We start from the raw sequence: 23,309 nt of genomic DNA, 5'->3' as shown, positions 1-23,309 counted from the left end.
TTGGAGGGTTGTCGTGGATATGACCTGCACCCTCTCATGTTAAATCCAGCGTGGTAAACACTACACATCCAGTAAAGGATGGAAACACTTTGGGTTTCACACATTGACAGGAAAAGCAGAGCTAGACATCACGGCTAAAGCTGCATGCTAACTTCTAAAAAAGGCCAAACTGTGTCCGAAAATAAGTCCAAACAAAGGCTGAAAAAAGTTTGAAAGAAAAGTCTGAAAATAGCCGAAATATGTCCAAAAAAGGCAGAAAAAATGCCAAAGTATGTCCCAAATATGGCCCAAAAAATGTCCAAAAAAGGCCAAAAAAAAGTTAGCAGGAAACGTTATCGTATGGCAGTAACATGCGGTCGAGCCGGCCGTCACTCTCATCTAAAAAATGTCTGAAAAATGTCTTCAAAATATCCGAAAAAAAAGTGTGAAAAAGTTAGCAGGAAACGTTATGGTACGGCGATAACGTTATGGTACGGCGATAACGTTATGGTACGGCGGTAACGTTATGGTACGGCGGTAACGTTATGGTATGGCGGTAACGTGGCGGTGGAGCCGGCCGTCTCTCTCGTCTCCGTGGTCAAACGGGCCGACGCTACGACTGTAGAGCACCCAGATACTGACATTTATGTTCTCTGCATTGAAACGGCCCCGATGGAGCTGACCATGGATGGATAAAGAGAATGGAGCTGACGGGAGAGCTAGAGACCACCTTGGAGAAGTTAGAGGAAGTAGACACGTGGGACTACGTACGCTTTTCAAAATAAGGTGTTAACAAAGGGAACTGTAGATACTAAATACATCTATGGAAATAAGATTGATGGATTATATTCACCAGAAGTATAAAACATTATAAATTAAAAAGAAAATAGCACTAATCTGTGAGGGAAATGTCTTTATTCTTTGATTTCTGGGTTGCTGGATAATAAATAATTCCTGACAATGATCCTGATATATTTGACTTCAGGACATCTCTGACTACATACATGATGAAAATCAAACATTCTTACTGGATTCATTTAGAGATTTTACAAAGTTAAAGTCCCTAGAAGTGGATGATTCATCTTGTTCTCACGGTCTAGTGGTAAAAAGTTATCAAAATCACAATAACTCGTAATGTCGGATCCCAATATTTCTTGAAGTGACAGTATGGTGACAGTATTGAATCAGGAGATCGGAGTCTAACGTCATGTGTTGAAGAACGACAAGAAATGAACCTTAAAGGTTGAAAAGACGAACCAAAGATGGCGTCAGAGCCACAAAGAATCCAGCGTCTCTGTGCAGAAAAACCAGCTCAGATAAACCAGAAAGAAATCAAACAACGACAACAGATGGAAAACACACACACACACACACACACATGCACACAAAGTTTGTTGTGCACGGTGGTCATGTTGAGGGAAAACAGCGTCATTGATTTTCCTGATTCCCCGCCGCCGACAGCAGATGTAACACACACACACACACACACACAGACACAAAAACATGCTTCTATAGGCAACAAACATCCATATCTACGCATATACGTTATGTACACACACACACACACACACACACCACTCTCTCTCTATCTGGACCTGCTGACAGCTGATTGGTGGATTAGACGAGGTGACTAAAAGCGGCGAGGTAATCTTCTCTCATTATTTCAATTACCAGGCTAAACGCAGCAATCAGCCGCATAATGACGGCCGCCGGGCGAGAGAGGGCGAGAGAGGCAGGGAGAGAGAGAGAGAGAGAGAGAGAGAGAGAGAGAGAGAGAGAGAGAGAGAGAGAGCGAGAGATAGAGAGTGAGAGAAAAAGGTAAAAATATTTGCATTGGTTTCAGAGACAAATGCACATTTGAAGAAAAGAGACAAAGAGAAAAGAAGAGAGGGAGGGCGGGCGAGGTAGAGAGAGAAAGAAAGAGAGAGAGAGAGAAAGAGAGAGAGAGAGAGAGAGAGAGAGAGAGAGAGAGAGAGAGAGAGAGAGAGAGAGGGAAAAAGAGGAAAATATTTGTATTGATTTCAGAGCGATAAAAGAGAGATTTGCTCGGCGGGGAGAGAAAAGACGAGAGGAAAGAGAGCGTAAATCGATGGAGGCATTTGCATCGATCTCTTAGTGGGAATACACCTTTATTTAGAGAAAAATAGAGAGGAGGAGGAAGAAAGAGGCAAATAAAGAGAGAGGAAGAAGGGAAGAGAGACGTTAAGAGAAAGAGAGAAGATGAAAATATTTTCATTGATTTCTGTTGGCTGAGAGAGAGAGAGTTTCTACAAACAAAGAACAACAGAGAGGAGGAAGAGGAGGAGGAAGAGGAGGAGGAGGAGGAAGAGGAGGAGTAGGAGGAGGAGGAGGAGGAGAAGGAAGAGGATGAGGAGGAGGAGGAGGAGGAAGAGGAGGAAGAGGAGGAGGACGAGGCGGAGGAAGAGGAGGAGGAAGAGGAGGAGGAGGAGATGGAAGAAAAAGAAAACAAGGAAGAGTTAGAGTAGATGAAAGGAGAGAAGAGGAGAGAGGAAAAAGAGGAAGAGGAAGGAGTGTTTGAACAGAACAAACTTTCCTCTCCTCCTCCTCATCTTCTTCTTCCTCTTCCTCTTTTTTCTCCTCTTCCTCCTCCTCCTCCTCCTCCTCATCTTCTTCTTCCTCTTCCTCTTCCTCTTTTTTCTCCTCTTCCTCCTCCTCCTCCTCCTCATCTTCTTCTTCTTCCTCCTCCTCCTCCTCCTCCTCCTCTTCATCTCATCCAGACACATTCAGAACTCCATTGAAAAGCTCCATTCACAAAATGCAGATTTGACTTTACATTTGTTCATCTATTGTTGGTTTGAATCACAGCGAGAGGACAGGAAGGAGTCAGTGAACGCACCACGCATGTTAATCACAGAGAGGACAGGAAGGAGACAGTGAACGCACCACGCATGTTAATAACAGAGAGGACAGGAAGGAGTCAGTGAACGCACCACGCATGTTAATCACAGAGAGGACAGGAAGGAGTCAGTGAACGCACCACGCATGTTGATCACAGAGAGGACAGGAAGGAGTCAGTGAACGCACCACGCATGTTAATCACAGAGTGATCAGGTGATCCAGACGACACCTGGAGGAGGTGAAGTCTCTCTCAGGTGAGGTTTCACCGTACAGGAAGTGGCGTAAATTAACTATGGAAGTTTCGGACCAAAAACGACTTAGTTATCTTTAGGAAAAGATCGCAGTCTGGGATAAAATCACTCCCGAAATATAGTTACAAAACTACGGAAGTTATGTGACAACGTTGACTTCGTCCACCCCGACCTCCTCGCTACGCTCTTTATACTTCCTGGTTCTCGGTTATGTGGATTACATACAAACTGATTTTGTTGGTCGTTTAGGGCTGTTAAAGTTAACGCTAAAGTTAACGCGATTATTATGTGATAACGCAAATTTCTTTTAAAGGCCGTTGCAGCCTTAGCTTTTGGCCGTCACCATCTTGGTTTTTGGCCGTCACCATCTTGGTTTTTTTTACAACTCAGTTTTAAAGTTAGAGTGAAGATCCTGGTATCATAGTAAACTATAAAACCTGATGAATCCATCGGTACCAACCAGGTCAGACTAGCTGGTAGTGAAGGAGGTTAAATAACGCTCCAAACTTACACTACATGTTGGCGAGGGAAAAACCGACATGTCCATTTTCAAAGGGGTCCCTTGACCTCTGACCTCCAGATATGTGAATGTAAATGGGTTCTATGGGTACCCACGAGTCTCCCCTTTACAGACATGCCCACTTTATGATAATCACATGCAGTTTGGGGCAAGTCATAGTCAAGTCAGCACACTGACACACTGACAGCTGTTGTTGCCTGTTGGGCTGCAGTTTGCCATGTTATGATGTGAGCATATTGTTTTATGCTATATGCAGTACCTGTGAGGGTTTCTGGATCAATATCTGTCATTGTTTTGTGTTGTTAATTGATTTACAATAATAAATATATACATACATTTACATAAAGCAGCATATTTGTCCACTCCCATGTTGATAAGAGGATTAAATACTGGACTAATCTCCCTTTAAGGTTCATTATGAACAGAGAAAACGTGATTAATTAAATATTTGAATCGACTGACGGCCCTAATAGATATATATAAAAGCTATATATATATGTCTCTCACCCTTTTCTCTCTCTCTCTCTGACTCCCCCCCCCCTCCTCTCTCTCTGTTTGATTGACAGGATGGACAGATGCTGCTCTATAAACAGGTAACCTGATCTACAGAGCCCATCTGGTCACAGCTCTGTTCAATTCACACTTCACACACACACATACACACACACGCAAGCACGCACGCACGCACGCACGCACACACACACACACACACACACACACACACACACACACACACACACACACACACACACACTGATAGACATAAAAACATACACACCCACTCCAATGACTCACACACACACACACACACACACACACACACACACACACGGACAAATATGGACGTGTATCAAATAAATATGGCGAGGACACACACAGTGACTCATGCACACACACAAACACACATGTGGGAGTGTGTGTGTGTGTGTGTGTGTGACGTGAATCATGCTGTGATGAGGCAGCGGCGGCGGCGGCGGCGGTGAATCGTCACCTGGGCAGGTCCGGACGCACCAGTTGAGGCTGGAGGACGGAGGGTTTGTGTCATGATGTTGTGATGCTGCAGCCGGATGTCAGAGGTGACACATCACATCACCTGAACGGAGTGTGACCTCGCTGTGACACACACGGACCGCCGCCGCCGCCAGTCGAACACGCCGAACAGGCCGAATCCTGGACATGTTTGTAATGTCGGAAAATATTCAGGATGACAAAAGTAAAACTAAATAATCAGCTCAGTGTCACTTTTTTTCAGAAAGTTGGAACCAATTTGAACAATGTAAGACGTCGCCGTTCTTAATCCCGCCTACTGAGCTCTGATTGGTCGACTGGTTTCTCAGCACGACATCACACCTGTTTAAATCCCTGAACGTTTTAGACAAAAGGGATTTAACATTCTGTAGAAGAGACTCTTAAACAATAAGGAGATGATAATAATATAGTTTTTTTTACATGGGGTTTGGTCGGTGGCCTTCGAAGCTTCAGATCTCCGCTGGATGTGTTGCTGTTGATTTCTGACGGAAGACAAGCTGAGACTAATGGCTACCCAGGATGCATTGTGGCGCCCGTATTCAACGCAAGTCGAGGCTCATCTTCTCTCTCTTCCTGTTGTTGCCACGGTAACCACAGTTTGAGTGAAGACACAAACACCTGCAGCAGCCGACGGTGATGGTTTCATCTCTGCTCTTCCTCACCTGGAACCAGACTCTGAGTCTAAAGGAACATTCTGCTGTTTTCATTCTAGCGTTCACATTATTGATAACCTTATTGATTAGCTTACTGTGCTAACCTACGTCTTTCTGCTAACGGCTGAGTGGACGTACATATTTGATTTATTCAGTTATTTTACAGTATAGTCGTTGCTTTTTTATTTTTTTAATTAAAAGGGAAAATCACCTCAAAATACTTTGTAACAATTAGAAAATGTTGTCATGTTTTAACGCTCAACGCACATTTTTCAGATGTTTTTTTTACTATTTTTTCACATAATTTTCAAACATTTTTGAGACATTTTTTAGTCATTAGGGGGTATCTTTCAGACTTTTTTAGGGACATTTTTGGACATTTTTCCACACATTTTTGAGTCATTTTATGTTTTTTTCCAGACTTTTTTAAGACATTTCTCTGGCATTTTTCCACACAGTTAGACAATTTTTGGACATTTTTGAGACTTTTTTTAGGACATGTTTCACACATGTAGTGGACATTTTCACAAAAAATTTCACACATTTTTTAGGACATTTTTTTCACACATTTTGAGGCGTTTTTACGAAAAATTTTACAACATATTTCGGTCATTTTTATATATAAATATATATATATATATATATATACCTGTATATATATATATAAAAATAAATATATATATCTATAAATAAATATATATATATAGATATAACTGTTATAGAGATGACTCTGGGAAAGACGGGTAACAAGAGTTATTTTACGGTACTTTTTCTTTTTTATAAAGTTAAAGGGATAATCCCCAAAATACATTCATATATAATTTCACAAACCGACTTTCTGCAGCCTTTTATATGTTACGTTTTTCACACTTTTTTGAGACACTTTTCAGTCATTATACATATATATATATATATATATATATATATATATATATAAGTATATATATATAACACTCATAAAACCTCTTCCTTCAGAGGTTTGCTGATCATGTGCATGTAATCATGTTTATGATGATCCTGATGATGATAAACTGAAATCACTCTCCCAGCATGCATTGCTCTCTCTTCCACTTGTATAATAAAGTTAATTTAACCTCCAGAGCTTCTTCTTCATCTGAATCTTCGTCGTCTCCTCGTTGCTAAAATCCCCCAAACGGACGGCGTGCAGCCTTTTCTAAGTGAAACGCTAACCGCCGGTGGTTAATTAGTGGCTCTGAAGGCCTTTCCTCACGGCCCTCTGTAAGCTAATGGCGAAGTGTAACCACGTCTGCAGTCGCTCGGTGACAGCTACCACCGCGGGCTAACGGTTAACAGCTAACCGGTAATTATGAACGGCCCCCTCTGCTTCACCCCCGACGACTTATCATGTTGTTTAGCCATTAGCATGAGCTAGCACGCTGCCCCAAGCGCGGCGCCCGGCTCGCCCTGCGGCGCGCTGGCATTTCAGAGACGGTAATTATCACAAACTGGTTGGCAAATGCTACTTAGCCTCGACACCCGGGGGGGTCAGAGGAATTATGGGAGAATGAGTCCTGGGAGTCGGGCGGGGGGGAGGGGGGGGGGTGCTTTGTTTTGGATAATGATAGATTTTAGCTGCAGGTCACTTCACCGCCACCTCACCTCCTAACACTCACACATCTCCTCTCTCCTTTCCTTCATCACTTCCTCTTCCCTCCTCTTCCTCCCTCGTCCTTGTTTACAACAAACATTTCCAGTAAACATAATAACAGAGGGCATCAACCTGTTGCTAGGCGACCACTAAAGGAACAACAGCGACCCGAAGCAGAGGCGCCGCCGCTGCAGTGTGTGTGTGTGTGTGTGTGTGTTGATCACCTCGCAGTAAAAGCAAACAAACAAACCAACGAAGAAGAAACGAACCTCCTGTTGCTGTTTTCTTCTTCGTCTTTTTCTGCTCCTTGATGTGATTTAAGATCCCGAACTTCTCACGACTCCAGGAAATAGCCTGAACCGAGTCCTCTGGACAGACAGACAGACAGACACTTCATTTAGTACGTTACTTCAGGACACAGTCACGGTACTTTATTTAAGTATATGTTAATAATTTCACCCTCAAACACTCTGAAGCTGAAATCAAGCACTTTAAAATAAACAATCAACGTCATCAGTGAATAAAATACAATAACATAGATTAAAATAATAAATAAAACAAACAATCTACGTAATCAATGAATAAAATAAAAAAATTTAAATAATAATAAAAATAAATAAATAAATAAATATATAAATAAAATAAATAAAATAAATAAAATAAATAAAATAAATAAAATAAATAAAATAAATAAAATACAAATATTAATAAATACAAATATTAATAAATAAAAATAGGTAAAAAAAATTAAATAAAACAAAATAAACTATGTGTTTGCAGCAGTGCAGTGCCGAACAAAAGGCTACAAAATATATGAATACTATAATAATGTTGTTAATTTATGTGTTGTCTCTTTCACTATAACTGTCTTGCTGCTCTCTCGACCAGGTCTCCCTTGTAAAAGAGATCTTTGATCTCAACGGGACTGACCTGGTTAAATAAAGGAAAATAAATAAATAAATAAATAATACACAAAAAATAAAAAATAATTTATTATAATCCACCTATATAATGATTGCATAATGAATACCTTTACTTTTTGTACTTTAAATGTATTTTGATGCCGATACTTTTGTACTTTTACTTAAGTAAGATTTTGAATGCAGGACTTTTACTTGTATAAGAGTATTTCTACTCTAGCGGAAAAATACCTTAAAAACAAACAAAATCAACGTCATCAATAAATGAAATAAAATATAATAAAAAGAATAAATTAATTGATCAAATAAAATAAAACAAAATAAAATAAAATAAAATAAATAAAAAAATTCAATAAATAAACTAAGTGTTTGCAGCAGTGGAGCGCTGAATGTCGCAAAATATATGAAGACACAAAAAAGGTTTTCACAGCATCTGGTTAGACTGAAGCTGATGGCAGAGGTCAAAGGTCACAAAGGCTGCTTCTTAACTTACACAGGCCACACACACACACACACGCACACGCACGCACACACACACACACACACACACACACACACACACACACACACACACACACACAAGCACACTCTCTATAGAAGGTGTACTATCAATTTACATGAGGGAGATTTTTAAGGATCACTGAACGACTTGCTCTCACACTTACACTTCACACACACACAGATACACACACACACACTTCCTCCAGATGAAGACTGAAGCTGTCAACACGCGCACACACACACACACGCACACACACACACACGCACACGCACACACACACACGCAAACACAAACACACACACACACACAAACACACACACACATTCCTTCAGCTGGTAGATTATTGAGGGTTGAACCTCCAGATGGCTCGTTTCAACTCAACATCATGTTTTATTTTATTTTAATTTATTTTTTCTTTCCTCCGTCTCAAAACTTTATTAGTCGGCGGAGCGTTGACAGTTCTCCTCCTTCATCAGCTGATTTATGAATCCATTTACTCTGAAAGTCTTTACGCATCAGATTAGCTCCAGAAAATAACGACTGGAGCTTTAAAAAGGTAATTTCTTTTAGATTTTAAAGTTACAAAATAACGTGTTTTCTTCACAGTGTCATATATAATAATAAAAATAATAATAATAATAATAATAAGATAAAAACAACTACAGTAATAATAATAATAACAATATTAGATTATTATAAAACAGATACAGACACATATTAATAAACAGTTTTTTTAAAGATAACTTTTAAAAAGTGATGGGAAATATATATATATATATATATAAATAAAATATCCTGTCCATAATTTCTTTACGCATTTTTCAGGTGTTTTTAGGACATTTTTCGAAAAAGATTTTGACATTTATAGGACATTTTTAGGACATATTTCATATTTTTTAGATTTTTTCCCCCAAAATTCAGGTGGACATACTGTATTTGGTAAATTTGGAAATGTTGGAACCTCTACTATCTATTTTTAATAATTATAATTAATAATTAATAATTATAATTTATAAATAAAATCTAAAATCTGCTGCCCAAAGTGCACAAGTACAAATAATATTTAGAATAAAAAAAGATAATTCAGTTAAAAGTGATGCTCACATTAAAGCAGCATTAATTATAATCCAATAAAATAATAATATATATTGTTCTGCATAATTAATATTTTTACTGTTGGTACTCTAAATGTATTTTGATGCTAGTACTTTTGTACTTTTACTTAAGTAAGATTTTGAATGCAGGACTTAAAAAAATATATTTGACCTTTAAAACAAACAATCAACGTCATCAATAAATAAAATAAAATAAAATAAAATAAAATAAAATAAAGTAAAAATAAAATAAAATAAAAAAATACATTTCAAAATAAAATAAAATATATTTGCAGCTGTGGAACGCTGAATTACAAAATATATGCAGACACACAAAAAAATATTATTAATTCATTATAATCTTTTACTTAAGTAAGAGTTTGAATGCCGGACTTTTACTTGTACCGGAGTAGAGTATCAGAGTACCAGTAAAGTATTTCTACTTGTACTGCAGTAAAAGCTGTGAGTACTTCTTCCACCTCTGTGATAAACTACAGTAACACTAACTAACTAACACTAACACTAACTCTTTGTTGTCGTCTCAACGTGGGATTTTATCTAAAACCATCTAACGAGTCAACAAACTAAAAATACACCATGAACCAGAACCATGTGATGAAGATGATGATGAAGGTGATGATGATGATGCTCTCTCTGTCAGTAAACCTCTCTCTCTCTCCCTCTCTCTCTCTCTCTCTCTCTCTGTGTGTAACAGACTCTAAATAGTGAATATTGTGTTTGTGATGAACTGTGCTGGTCGATCAGCAGATGATGCGTTCACTTCCTTTAATGACTCCGGGAGACATTTATTAAAGCGAGCGGGCAGGAAATCAATGCTAACCGGACTGCAACCACATTACAGCGTGTGTGTGTGTGTGTGTTCTGACCGCCTCAGTGCACGCACATCTGAAGTGTTACATTATCTGCTGCTGCGTTCAATGTCAGACAAAAGGTGGGAGATTTGGGATTGTTTGGCATTAAAACAATGTGAAAAAAACCAAAACAAGAACTGTGCTGAAGTAAAGTTGTTTGTTTTTTTTCGGATATTTTCGGAAATGTTTCATACATTTTTTAGACATTTTTAGGACATTCTTCGCACATTTTCACAAATTCTTTGCCAATTTTAATGACGTTTTTTGGGACATTTCGCAAACATTTTTGAGACACTTTTTGGACATTTTTTCATATAAAAGTTTTTAGACCTTTTGAGGACATTCTTCACACATTTTTTTTGTGGATGTTTTTAGGACATTTTCATGACCTTTTGCTACACATTTTGGAGACATTTTTTGAAAAATTTTAGAACATTTTCGAACATTTATTGGACATTTCAGATGTTTTTCGAACCTTTTTGGGCTATTTTTTCATATAAATTTTTTTGGACGTTTTTAGGACATTTTCATGACATATTGCTACACATTTTTCAAACATTTTTCGGACCATTCAGATGTTTTTTGGGCTTTTTTAGGACATTTTTCCACATATTTTCAAAAAATTTTGGGCCATTTTTGAGACATTTTTTTTCTCACATTTTCAAACATTTTTGATAAATATTTTGAAAATGTTTAATATATAAATATAGGTAACTGTTTCCCTTTGTTTCTAGTCTTTGTGCTAAGCTACGCTAAAATCGTCCTGTTCACATAGAGACGATTCTGGGAAAGACGGCTAACAAAGGCTGAATCCGTGCTCGATGGTCCCACGTCCCCTGAACGCAGCACATAAACAATGTAGATGGAACATGCCAGAACACAGTGTGTGTGTGTGTGTGTGTGTGTGTGTGTGTGTGTGTGTGTATGTTGGTGGAGGACACTTAGTCTCTGCAGTAAACACTCATCTCTTATTAACACCACATCTCTAAAACATGAAGCTCGGCCGGCGGCGGACGATCCGTCGTCGACCTGCATCAGGCTGGAGGGGAAATATTTAACACACACTCTGACCTGCACACACACACACACACACGCACACTCACTCATGAAGTGAGTGTGTGTGTGTGTGTGTGTGTGTGGCCAGAGGAGGGTAATATCTGCTGACTGATGGCGGTGATGACAGGAAGGACCTGAAGCAGCCATCACTAACTCGACTGTAAACACACTGAGAGAGAGAGAGAGGGGGGGGGGGGGGGGGAGGGGAGGGAGGGTGTGTGTGTGTGTGTGTGTGTGTGTGCGTGTGTGTGTGTTCATGGGTAAATGTGTCCATTGATTAATTGATTGATTATTATCATGTTACTGATGTCAGGTTGTCGTGGTGACGACCTACAGCTGTTCAGAGGGAGTGTAGAGAGGATGTGAGGTAGTGAGTTAGTGAGACGTTCAAAGTTTGTTTGTTTGTTGTGGTGCGTTCACAGACACTGAGAAAACAGAGCGCTCTTCTTGATGCAGACTTTTTGTGTTAAAGTACGGTGGCAATTTGTTTTATACTTCTGGTGAATATAATCCATCAATCTGATTTCCATAGATGTATTTAGTATCTACAGTTCCCTTTGTTAACACCTTATTTTGAAAAGTGGACGTAGACCCACGTGTCTACTTCCTGTAACTTCTCCAAGGTAGTCTCTAGCTCTCCCGTCAGCTCCGTTCTCTTTATCCATCCATGGTCAGCTCCATCAGGGCCGTTTCAATGCAGAGAACACAAATGTCAGTATCTGGGTGCTCTACAGTCGTAGCGTTGGCCCGTTTGACCACAGAGACGAGAGCGACGGCCGGCTCCACCGCAACGTTACCGCCATACCATAACGTTTCCTGCTAACTTTTTTTCGGATATTTTGCAGACATTTTTCTGAGGGTTTTTTCGCACATATTTTAGTCATTTTTCAGACTTTTTTTCAGAATTTTTTCAGACATATATCAGCCTTTTTCTGACATATTTCGGAATTTTGGACATATTTTTGCCTTTTTTTCTGACATTTTTTGGCCTTTTTTCAGGCATTTTTTGGAGTATTTTTTCAGATATATTTCAGACGTTTTTCAGACTTTTATTCAGACATATCTCGAAGTTTTGTTTGAACATATTTCTGCCTTTTTCTGTCTTTTTTTCTGACTTTTTTCAGCCTTTGTTTGGACTTATTTTCTGAGATACTTTATAAGTTAGCGTGCAGCTTTAGCTCTGCTCTGTGTGGCTCTGCTTTTCCTGTCAATGTGTAAAACCCAAAGTGTTTCCATCCTTTACTGGATGTGTAGTGTTTACCACGCTGGATTTAACATGGGAGGGTGCAGGTCGTATCCACGACGACCCTCCAACGTTTTAGACTCTCTGAGGTTTGTTTTGGTTGACGGATACGGAACGGATATGACGTCACGTTACTCAGACTACCACAATAAAAGCGGTAACTTCCTTCTACCTCCACATAGACTCAATACTGGAGTATTTCCTGGTATTAGTACTTTTACTGCAGTAAAGCATCTGAATACTTCGACCATTTTTGTGTGACAACAGAAACAGAAGAACACACATCCTCATATTTCTCTCTCAGTCTAAACTGGATTTCTTCTGCATCCTGAGAAACAGGATATCTGTGCGTGTGTGTGTGTGTGTGTGTGTGTGTGTGTGTGTGTGCGTGTGTGTGTGTGTGTTTGGAGGAAATCTGATTGCTGTTATGGATTTTTTTTTTTTAAATCGCTCTCGAGGTTTTCAGGAAAATCTGTCAACTTGTGTTTTTGCACTTCTGTGGTCGCCCACACACACACAAACACACACACACACACACACACACACACACACACACACACACACAGACACACACACACACACACACAGACACACACACACACACACACACACACACACACACACACACACACACACACACAGACACACACACACACACACACACACACTGGTGATGACTTGTGTTTGTATGATTCAGTCAGAAACACAAACACAGACTTGTTTCTCTTTTCACCTCTGAAGGACTCTGGAACTCCGTCTGATGTCTGAAGGACTTCAGAACACATTTCATTGATTGACAGCCCGAAAAAAAAACATATGAAGAGTTAATAAAATATGTTATATATGTTTTGCTATAAATTAAAATCCCCAACAGTTTATAGAAGTAGAGCTGAAACCATTAGTCCTTTAATCACAACCCGACCTCATGGGAAGACTCATGAATAGCACCACATTCACACATGTCATGATAACCTATTATAGACGTGGTTATGTTTATGTTATGTAACAAAAAACACTTAGTTAGGTTTCGGAAAAACATCATGATTGCACTTAAAATAAGTATTAGGGCCGTCAATTTTTAGGCCATTTCTTTGACAATTTTCAGACATATTTTCGGACATTTTTCAGACTTTTTTTTTACATTTTCAGGCTTTTTTTTGGACATTTTTCAGACTTTTTTTCAGACAAAAGCCCTCACACATTCACTGATCTGGAGGTCAGAGGTCAAGGGACCCCTTTGAAAATGTTCATGACAGTTTTTCCCTCGCCAAAATTTAGCGTAAGTTTGGAGCATTATTTAACCTCCTTCATGACGAGCTAGTCTGACATGGTTAGTACCGATGGATTCATCAGGTTTTATAGTTTACTATGATACCAGTATCTTCACTCTAGCTTTAAAACTGAGCCGCTACGACCTCTGATAGGTCGGTAACCCATCGGATTTTTAAGAGGTTAATTAAACATCACTAGTTGCGTTAAAGAAATTAGTGGCGTTAAAAGGACTTTGCGTTATTATCTACCCTAAATAAAACATCTGGTGTCTGAATCATACTGTTTTTATCGCTGTTAGAATAGTTATTATTAAAGGAAAGAAGAAGGTGTGAGAGGACGAGAGGAGCTGATTTGATGTAAATCAGGAGCGATATTTTGATTATTTTTCATAATTTTTGGGCATTTTCAGATTTTGCCTGAAGGCACCACGGACACTAGAACCACCGCTGGTGATCTCTCTCAGTCTACGGACCCAGACCGACCCGACGGACCCGACTCTGTGACGTCCTCAGTCTGAGCCTGAAACCGACCTTTTGACCTCCTGACAGTCTGAGAGACAAACAGCTGATGATGAAGCCAAACAAACATTTTAATGAGGCGGGAGAGTAACTTCCTGATGAGGACGGAGAGAAGACGAAGACGAAGAGGAGGAGGAGGAGGATGGAGGAGGATGTAAAGCGAGATGTAACATGAGAAACAGAGGTGCGAGTTAATGTGTCCATCTCCCCGAGTGTGTGTGCAGTCTATTTATCCATCGCAGAGTGTGTGTGTGTGTGTGTGTGTGTAAGGCGATTACAGATCTGGAAGCTTTGGTTACATTCCCCTCTCTCATCCCGCCATCCTGCCCCGACCAAACGGCGGTTGGGTTTGATGGTTTTAGTGCCTCTCTCCGCTCGATGCAAATCTCATCATCGCTTTTTAGACACGAACGCTTGGGAAGCGACAAACAGAAACCGGAGAGAGAGAGAGAGGCCGCATTAACGCGCCCGCTCGCCGCCGCCGCCGCTCCTTCAAGAAAAGGGAAAAGGAAACCAGAGGCTGAAAATATGGCGTTGGGTTTCAGCCGTTTGGAAAATATCCTCAATTTGATCAAAAATTTATAATGTGACTTTCAGAGCAGCTTGGGTTTCCTGGAGGCTTCTGCTGCACATTACACAGCTCCTTTAATGTGGTTAACACACTTTAACACACTTTAACACACCGCCGCTGCCATGCACTCTCTGTCTCTCTCTCTGTGTGTGTGTGTGTGTTAATGCAACATCAGTCTGCATGTGTGTGTGTGTGTGTGTGTGTAAAAGAGTCATTAACATTCATAATTTGCAAATAGAAGTCTTTAAATTGTTTCTGAATTAGAGCTTTGAACGGTTTTAGTTCAAAATTTAGAGATTTTTGCAGAAGCTGGTTAGCTTAGCTTAGCATAAAGACTGGAAACGGAGGGAAACAGCTAGCCTGGCTCTGTCCAAAGGTAACAAAAATCAACATCAGATCGCATGTGTGCGTGTTTGTTTGTAAACAAGTCATTCAAATTTGTAATTTGTGCGTAAAAGTCTTAAAATTGTTTCTGAATTAGAGCTTTGAATGGTTTTAGTTTTTTATGATGTGATAGAAAATGTTCAGGTTCAAAACTAAAGTTGAATTAAAGCTGCGAGCATCGATGAACGGGCCCTCGCACCTCCCCGTGCGTCGGGAGTACTGGCGGGACGCCGACTGACACGGCCAGGCACAATGAAACCGGAACTCTGATGAGCACAATGACGCCTGTCACAAGACTCTACGGCAAACGGTTCACGAGTTATGGAAGGGGGCGTGGCTAATTTATAGGGGGCGTGGCTATGAATATATATTGACATGAAAAAGACCTCAGGCCTGGACCACCATCATGGCTGAGAAATTTGGAGTAGATTTGACATAGTACGCTGAAGCTACAACAACTTCCTGTTTCATGGCGAATGGCTCAAAATGGCCGCCACGCCACGGTCAGGTCGTTCAGTGAAAACTCACCGTTTGAATAACGTTTCATCCTCAAGGTCTTAAGATGGTGCTGACCAAATTTCAAGTCGATTAAATCTGTAGGAGGAGTTCGTTAAAGTACACGGCCTATAAAATGCCAAAAATGGGCGAAAATCGCACATTAAATTAAAAATGGCTGACTTCCTGTTGCGTTTTGGGCATACCTCCAAGAGGCTTTTATGTGCGTCTCCACATGTTACACCTGCCTGCCAAATTTCATACATGTAGGTGAAACCGGAGTGAGGGGCCACATTTTTCCAACTTTCTAGGGGGCGCTAGCGAGCCGTTTTGCAACACCGGAGCCCGAGCCCCTTAAAATATAATTTTTTTTCACCGCGTCCGATAGGTGTGCCAAGTTTAACATATATTTGAGCATGTTAAGGTCGTCAAAAAGGCGGTTCATTTTAAGAAAAAGAAGTGGCCCAGACAACAATACGTTTTCTCTGAGGGAAACTCTCTACGGGACTCCCAAACTGTGTTTTGTTCTGAGTTTATGAGCGCTTATAACTATGATTATACAGCACTATGAGCAGATTATGAGTATGTTTATAATGCATTATAGACATAGAAAATGTTACCGGAACAGTCTTTGTTAGATTTATATAAACACAGTTTTCCTTTTTTTGGGATTTACGTTTGAACCTCTGACTTCATTGATTTTGTTTGTCTCACTAATGAAACCAAACCTTCGCCATCCTTCTTCTTCTTCAGATCTATACAGCTCTGCGTCTGTAACTCGTGTTCTTCTTCTCTGTTTTTGTTTCTTATGTCGGCGTCTTTTTCTCTCGTTTGTCCCTTTTTCTTCTTCATCTTTACAGATATCTTTACTCTGTTTTCCCTCCGTCTTTCACATCACTTTCTTCTTCTTCTCCTCCTCCATCATCTTTCTTCTTCTCCTTCTCTTCCCTCCCCCTCGCTGCCGCCGCCGCCGTGTTTATGTTTCACTTCATATCGAGTTGTTCCTCTGCTAGTATCAATATTGTTCGCCGCCTACGAATCAATAAGCAGGAATAAAAAACTTTACCGACCCAATCAATTACGCCCACTTCATTTTCATAACTCGACTCCATCGTCCTCGTCGCCGCGACAACAGCCCGATGATCCTGCCTCCCTCCTGGGACACGTGGTCCTCCTCCTCCTCCTCCTCCACCTCCTCCTTCATCCCCCCCCCCCTCCTCCATCCCTCCATCCCGCTGCATTAAGTCCAGATCTGTTAAGGAGGTATCGGGTTCTGCCATGATGGACGTTACAAGGAGAAAAATCTGAGGCCGGATCGGTTTACGTCTAAAACGACGGGATGAGATCAATAACAATATTTTCCCTCTAAAACAGCAGCCTCTTCCCCTCCATAAGCATCTCCTCCCCCCCTCTCCGGCTTCCTCCCCCATCCACTTTAAAAGCCCCTCAACATTCATTTTTAATGGCGGAGGGGGGGGTTAGCAGGTTGCGCGGTTTAGCGGCGGCAGCGGAAGGCTAATACGCCGACAGCTGTGCCGTGTGCCGGGGCGAAGACGCCGTTTGGGTCCAGAGGGGGAGGAAGAGGGGGAGGAAGAGGAGGGGAGGAAGGAGGGGAGGTCAGTGTCAGCGGCTAATTGGTTCCTTGGCTGTGACACTCGATCCGGCTGATCCAATCAGAGGAGTCGGAGACAGGATGGAGACACGGAGGGATTCTACAGAGAACACCTCGTAATGTGATGAAGCCTCGGAGACGACCGCAGACTTCAACCACAGACTAAATATCACGTTTATTACTTTAATATGACGTCGTCATCTAATAAATATCATGATTATAACTTTAATATGACGACGTCATCTAATAAATATCATGTTTATAACTTTAATATGACGACATCATCTAATAAATATCATGTTTATAACTTTATTATGACGACATCATCTAATAAATATCATGATTATTACTTTAATATGATGACATCATCTAATAAATATCATGATTATTACTTTAATATGATGACATCATAAAGTTAGTGAACTTGTGTTTGGTGGATTATTTCTCTGTTGTATCAATGCTAATGGTCATTGTATTCTACATGGTTGGAAAGCCTGTTTATTTACCTTCACAATGATGTCCAACTTGTAAGGATCATGTATTTGTGGGATGAGCAGCTCAGCTGATTATGTCGGTAGCGCCCAAGAAAAATTTGCCAAAATTCTCTGCCGATATGGTAAACAGTGTATTCTCCTGTTGGACCCGATACTGTGCTCATGTACTCGTTCTCGCAACGACTTGGTCCGTGTTTCAAGACGGGTCGGGTGGGTTGCCGACATCGCCATAGACCCCTGCTGGCGCCTTTTACGTGGGCCGCGGCATGACGCACCGGGAGCAGGGAGTCTAGTCACGGTGCGGCGAGGTCCAGGCGGGGAGCGCTGTAACGCTGCGGCCGCGAGCCACCTTCGCCCCGAGCCTTTCCAAGCCGACCTAGAGCCGGTGGCGGTGCACCGCCTCGTATGCGGGACTCCCCAGCCTGCCGTGTGTCGCTCACACCCTCCAGCTGGCTGTTAACGAGGGTCTTTAGGCTCAGAGAAGTACTCGTATCGGTACTCGGTATCGGAGAGTACCCAAATGTAAGAGCTTGTACTCGGTCTGAAACAAAGTGGTATCGGTGCATCCCTGATGTGAAGGTAAATAAACCGGCTTTCCAACCATGTTAAATTCAACACCGATTATCATCGGAACAAACTTACCAAACTTTTTTTTTCGTCTCTTATCAGCTGTGATACAATATAGAAATCATGAGCTCACATTTTTCACATTATACAAACTAATGATAAAATAACAGAAATTATAAAATGACATATAATTAGTAAATATTATTAATTATCAGTTCATTTTTTGTTAAGTTTAATTAACATTTGATTTAACATTTATTTAAGTTCCTAAAAATAACATCCAAATCACTCGTTTTACTTTCTAGTTAAACTTTCTAGTTAAACTTTCTAGTTAAACTTTCTCCAGTTCTTGTTTTCACTGTTTTGAGTTCATTGTTCAGTTTATCAGCTGTTCTGTTCTGTTATTGTTGTGAATTGAATATAATAGTAATTAGGGGTTGTCATCATATTCAATAATAGAGAAGAGATCCTTTAGGTTGGAACACCGGCCCTAAAACATCAACATCAGTTTAGACTTTTAAAAACTGATTTTTAATTTGTTTTCCAGTCCAGAGAAGTTGAAGTGATCCGTCGAGCTTTTAGATGATTAACGTTTCACCACTGGAGTACTCTGGGTCCTGGTTTGGGCCTCTGAGTTCACGTGTTTGTTGGTATTTAAGACGACGGCGTTCTTCCGTCGTCGTGTTGACAGCGTTGAAGCGGCGAGGCGTGAAAACATCCCACCCTCAGATCAAAGACTCTGAGAGACTCTGAGAGACTCTTCAGTCTGTCAGCCACTCGACCCCGGACTCAAGTACTGATGAAGAGGGGTCACCCTCGCTCTCACGGTGGGGTCAACAGGGAGGATTAACCCTCTTGATGCCGCGGTGACATCATCACTTCCTGTTGGGTCAGCTGACCTCACACTTCACATGAGCGGAGGAGACAGGCGGGACGGACGGATCCTCTAAAGGACGACAACAACAACTAAAGGTTTGACCTCCAGACGACCTGAAGCTCCTCGTTACAAAGGAGACGATTAAAAACACGGAGCTCCTGAACGCATCATCCAGGAGCTCCTGAACGCATCATTCAGGGTAAAGTCAGGTCACAACTTTAAAGTAGACTTCACTAAAATAAACTGAACTGAACTAAGATACCGGGAGATACCGGGAGATACCGGGAGGTACCGGGAGGTACCGGGAGACACCGGGAGGTACCGGGAGATACTGGGAGGTACTGGGAGGTACTCCACTACTCCTAACTGGAACCAGTCTGTCTTGTTCTGGATGAAGTATTCAGAGTATTTCTACCACTCCGTGGAAATACTCCACTACCAGGAAAAGTCCTGCTTTCAAAACCCGACTGAAGTAAAAGTAGAATCAGCTCTTCTCCATCTTTCTCCTCCATCTTTCTCCATCTCTCTCCTTCATCATCCTCATCTCATCCCTTCTTTATTCTCCATCTTTCTACCCCTCTAATACACCTCTCTTCCTCTCTCTCTCCTCTCTCTCTCCTCCTCTCTCTCACTCCCTCTCTATCTCCCTCTCCTCCCCTCTCCTACTCCTCTCTCTCTCCTCCTCTCCCTCTCCTACTCTCTCTATCTCTGTCCTCTCTTTCTCTCTAATATTTGATCTGTTTCTCCTCCTCTCTCTCTCCTCCTCTTTCTCTCTCTCTCCTCCTCTCTCTCTCTCTCTCCTCCTCTCTAATATTTGATCTGTTTCTCATCCCTCCTCTCCTCCTCTCTCTCTCTCTCCTCCTCTCCCTCACCTCCCTCTCTCTCTCTCTCCTCCCCCTCTCTTCCTCTCTAATATTTGATCTGTTTTTCCTCCTCTCTCTCCCCCTCTCCTACTCTCCTCTCTCCTCCTCCCTCTCTCCTCCTCTCCCTCTCCTCTCTCTCTCCTCCTCTCTCTCTCTCTCTCTCTCTGTCCTCCTCCCCCTCTCCTCCTCTCTCTCTCTCTAATATTTGATCTGTTGTTCCTCTATAAAGCGTCTCATTAAATTAATCACAGGCTGCATTATATCGCTACCTGCGGTGAAAAGTGACAGATTTGCCGATTGCTGCCATTTGGTGAAGGAGGCTGAGAGTGTGTGTGTGTGTGTGTGTGTGTGTGTGTGTGTGAGTGTGTGTGTGCGTGCGTGCGTGCGTGCATGCGTGCGTGTGTGTGAAGTCAAAATGGCGTCTAAATCATCAGGTTCATTTTACACATCAGAGAATCCTCCTCGTCTACCTCGTCTTCCTCGTCTTCCTCGTCTACCTCGTCTACCTCGTCTACCTCGTCTACCTCGTCTTCCTCGTCTACCTCGTCTACCTCGTCTTCCTCGTCTACCTCGTCTTCCTCGTCTTCCTCGTCTACCTCGTCTACCTCGTCTACCTCGTCTACCTCGTCTACCTCGTCTACCTCGTCTACCAGGTGAACCGGCTGAACCTGCTGAAGATTTTAATTACATTAAGTTTTTAGAAAAAATAAAAAACATTTTGATTTTAATCTTTTAATTAAAGTCTTCAAACTGAAACTGTTTAAAGTCTGGAATCTGACACGACGGTACCAACATTTAACAAATGTAATTATCTTAAACATGCTTTTATTTCCTTTAGATTTGATTCAGCACAGTTACAACTAAATAAAAAATTTAAATAAACCCTTAATTCACAGAGTTGGATGGAAAACAAACTGATGTAATATGTGTTCCTCAAAGCCAACAGACTCCATTGACAGAAACAACAATTTTACGTCGCTGATCTACGCTTCATTCTAACTCGACAGAAACAAAATAAAACTCATCAAAACTGTTGTGGTTAGTCCTTCAACTGTTCCAACAATCACCAACTCTAATTGTGTCAAAATAAACCCTTAATTCACAGAGTTAGATGGAAAAGAAACAGACGTTATACGTGCTCCTTAAAGCCACCAGACTCCATTGACAGAAACAGTCATTTTACCTCGCTGATCGTCGTAAAACACACATCGTTCTAACTCGACAGAACCAAAATAAAACTCTTTTAATCAATTATATTAGCTATATAACTATTATTGATCATTTTTATCAATTCTGAAGAGGTAAAAAAAGTGGTTTAAAATTTAGCACCAAATCTGTGTAACAAACGGAATCAACCCAAAACATTGCTTCAAGAATTTATGAGACATAATAGAGCATGAAGATGACCATCATATACTTCTATCATATACCCTTATACATGAGCAGCATCTCAGATTAATCTCCAGCTTCTCAGCTTTCAGATGATGTACACCACTTCTATGTGATGTCTACTGTTGACCTGCTATCTCCCCCTAAAGACCCCCTGGACCCCCCTAAAGGAGACTCAAACGGCTCTATTGTGGGTCTCAGAGGGTTAATAACCACATCCTCCCATTCAGCCATTCTCTGATCAAAGTTTCCTAGAGATAAAACATGTAAACGTCTATCAGCCAAGCCGAACTCCATGCAGAAACACAGCGACTGAAGCCCAGTTTTAACCCCGTGTGTGCTGATCTCAGAGGTTAAATCTTTACAAGAGGAGGCAGCAGCTTAAAGTCTGTTAGGAACTAACTGGTTAACCTCCGCTGACCTGCTGACTCTGATTAAAGGACGAGTCCGACGTTTGTCCTGTCGACCTGCTGGTTGTCCTCAACACACACACACACACACACACACACACACATATACACATAGGAAACACAACCCAAAGACTCAGCAGGTGTGTGTGTTGTGTTGTGTTGTGTTGTGTGTTTGTTGCATCCTGCTGTGCGACTGACCTGCTGATCGTCCGCTTCACTAATTAGCAGCTTTGTCTCTCTCACCGCTGGCAGCCCAGCTCCGCCTCTGATTGGCTGTTGAGGAGGAAGTAGACACACACACACACACACACACACAGAGTGAGAAAACAGCAGCTTTTGTTTTGAAGGGAATTAGTTTGTCTCTTTGTGTCGGTTAAAGTGAAAGAGGAGGTTTGTGTGTTTGCAGGTGAGCTGTTGTTTCTTCTCCTCTTTCATCCTCCCTCCTCTGTTCACCCCATCATTTACTCCTTACCTCCCTCCTCCTCCCTCCTTCCTCCTCCCTCCTCCCTCCCTACATCCTTTATCATGTTAGAGATGGAATAAAGAGGTCCATCTGTCCGTCAGCTGGTCGGTTCACAACTTTATTCAAGACTGAAACATCTCAATGAAATGGATGAAGTTCGGTGCAGACAGAAGAAGGTCTGGGACGATTCACCGATCTCCTGATTCAATATGGATTCTGATTTATTGTGATTGTTGTTAACTTTTCTAACACTATACCATGAGGGAAAAAGTTGAGCCATACACTTCTTGGGACTTTTACTTTGTAGAATCTCTAAATGAATCCAGTAAACATGTTTGATTTTCATCATGTCTGTAGTCAGAGACGTCCTGAAGTCAAATATATCAGGATCATTGTCAGGAATTATTTATTATCCAGCGACTCCGGCTCGACCGCAACGTTACCGCGATACGATAACGTTTCCTGCTAACTTTTTCGCACTTTTTTCAGATATTTTGCAGACATTTTTCTGCCTATTTTTTTTTGCACATTTTTTCAGACTTTTTTTTTCCAGAAATATTTCTTTAGGACATATATTTGGGCCATATTTCATACATACTTTGGCATTTTTTCTGCATTTTTTCAGACATATTTTGGACATATTTCGTACTTTTGTTGAACATACTTCTGCCTTTTTTAGTCTTTTTTTCAGATATATTTCAGCCTTATTTTGGACCATATTTCGGACATACTTCGGCATTTTTCTCAGCTTTTTTTCAGACATATTTCAGACATTTTTTGGACATTTTTTGACCTTTTTTAGAAGAT

At 41.1% G+C, this 23,309-nt stretch overlaps 1 long non-coding RNA gene across 1 annotated transcript in view; it reads right to left on the bottom strand.

Moving 5' to 3' along the window:
* Positions 1–937: 937 nt before the first annotated feature.
* The window catches only part of LOC119504307, a 75,070-nt gene continuing 52,698 nt past the window's right edge, over positions 938–23,309 (bottom strand). The window contains exons 4-6 of the long non-coding RNA XR_005210541.1: positions 22,238–22,312; positions 7,170–7,268; positions 938–1,273 (exon numbers count right to left, since the gene is read on the bottom strand). This is a non-coding gene — a long non-coding RNA (uncharacterized LOC119504307). The remainder of the gene's footprint in view (positions 1,274–7,169; positions 7,269–22,237; positions 22,313–23,309) is intronic.

The sequence above is a fragment of the Sebastes umbrosus genome, chromosome 16 (genome assembly GCF_015220745.1).
Source record: "Sebastes umbrosus isolate fSebUmb1 chromosome 16, fSebUmb1.pri, whole genome shotgun sequence".
Lineage (NCBI taxonomy): Eukaryota > Metazoa > Chordata > Actinopteri > Perciformes > Sebastidae > Sebastes > Sebastes umbrosus.
Note: the sequence above shows the minus strand (reverse complement) of the source record. Positions and strands in the feature narration are given on the sequence as shown.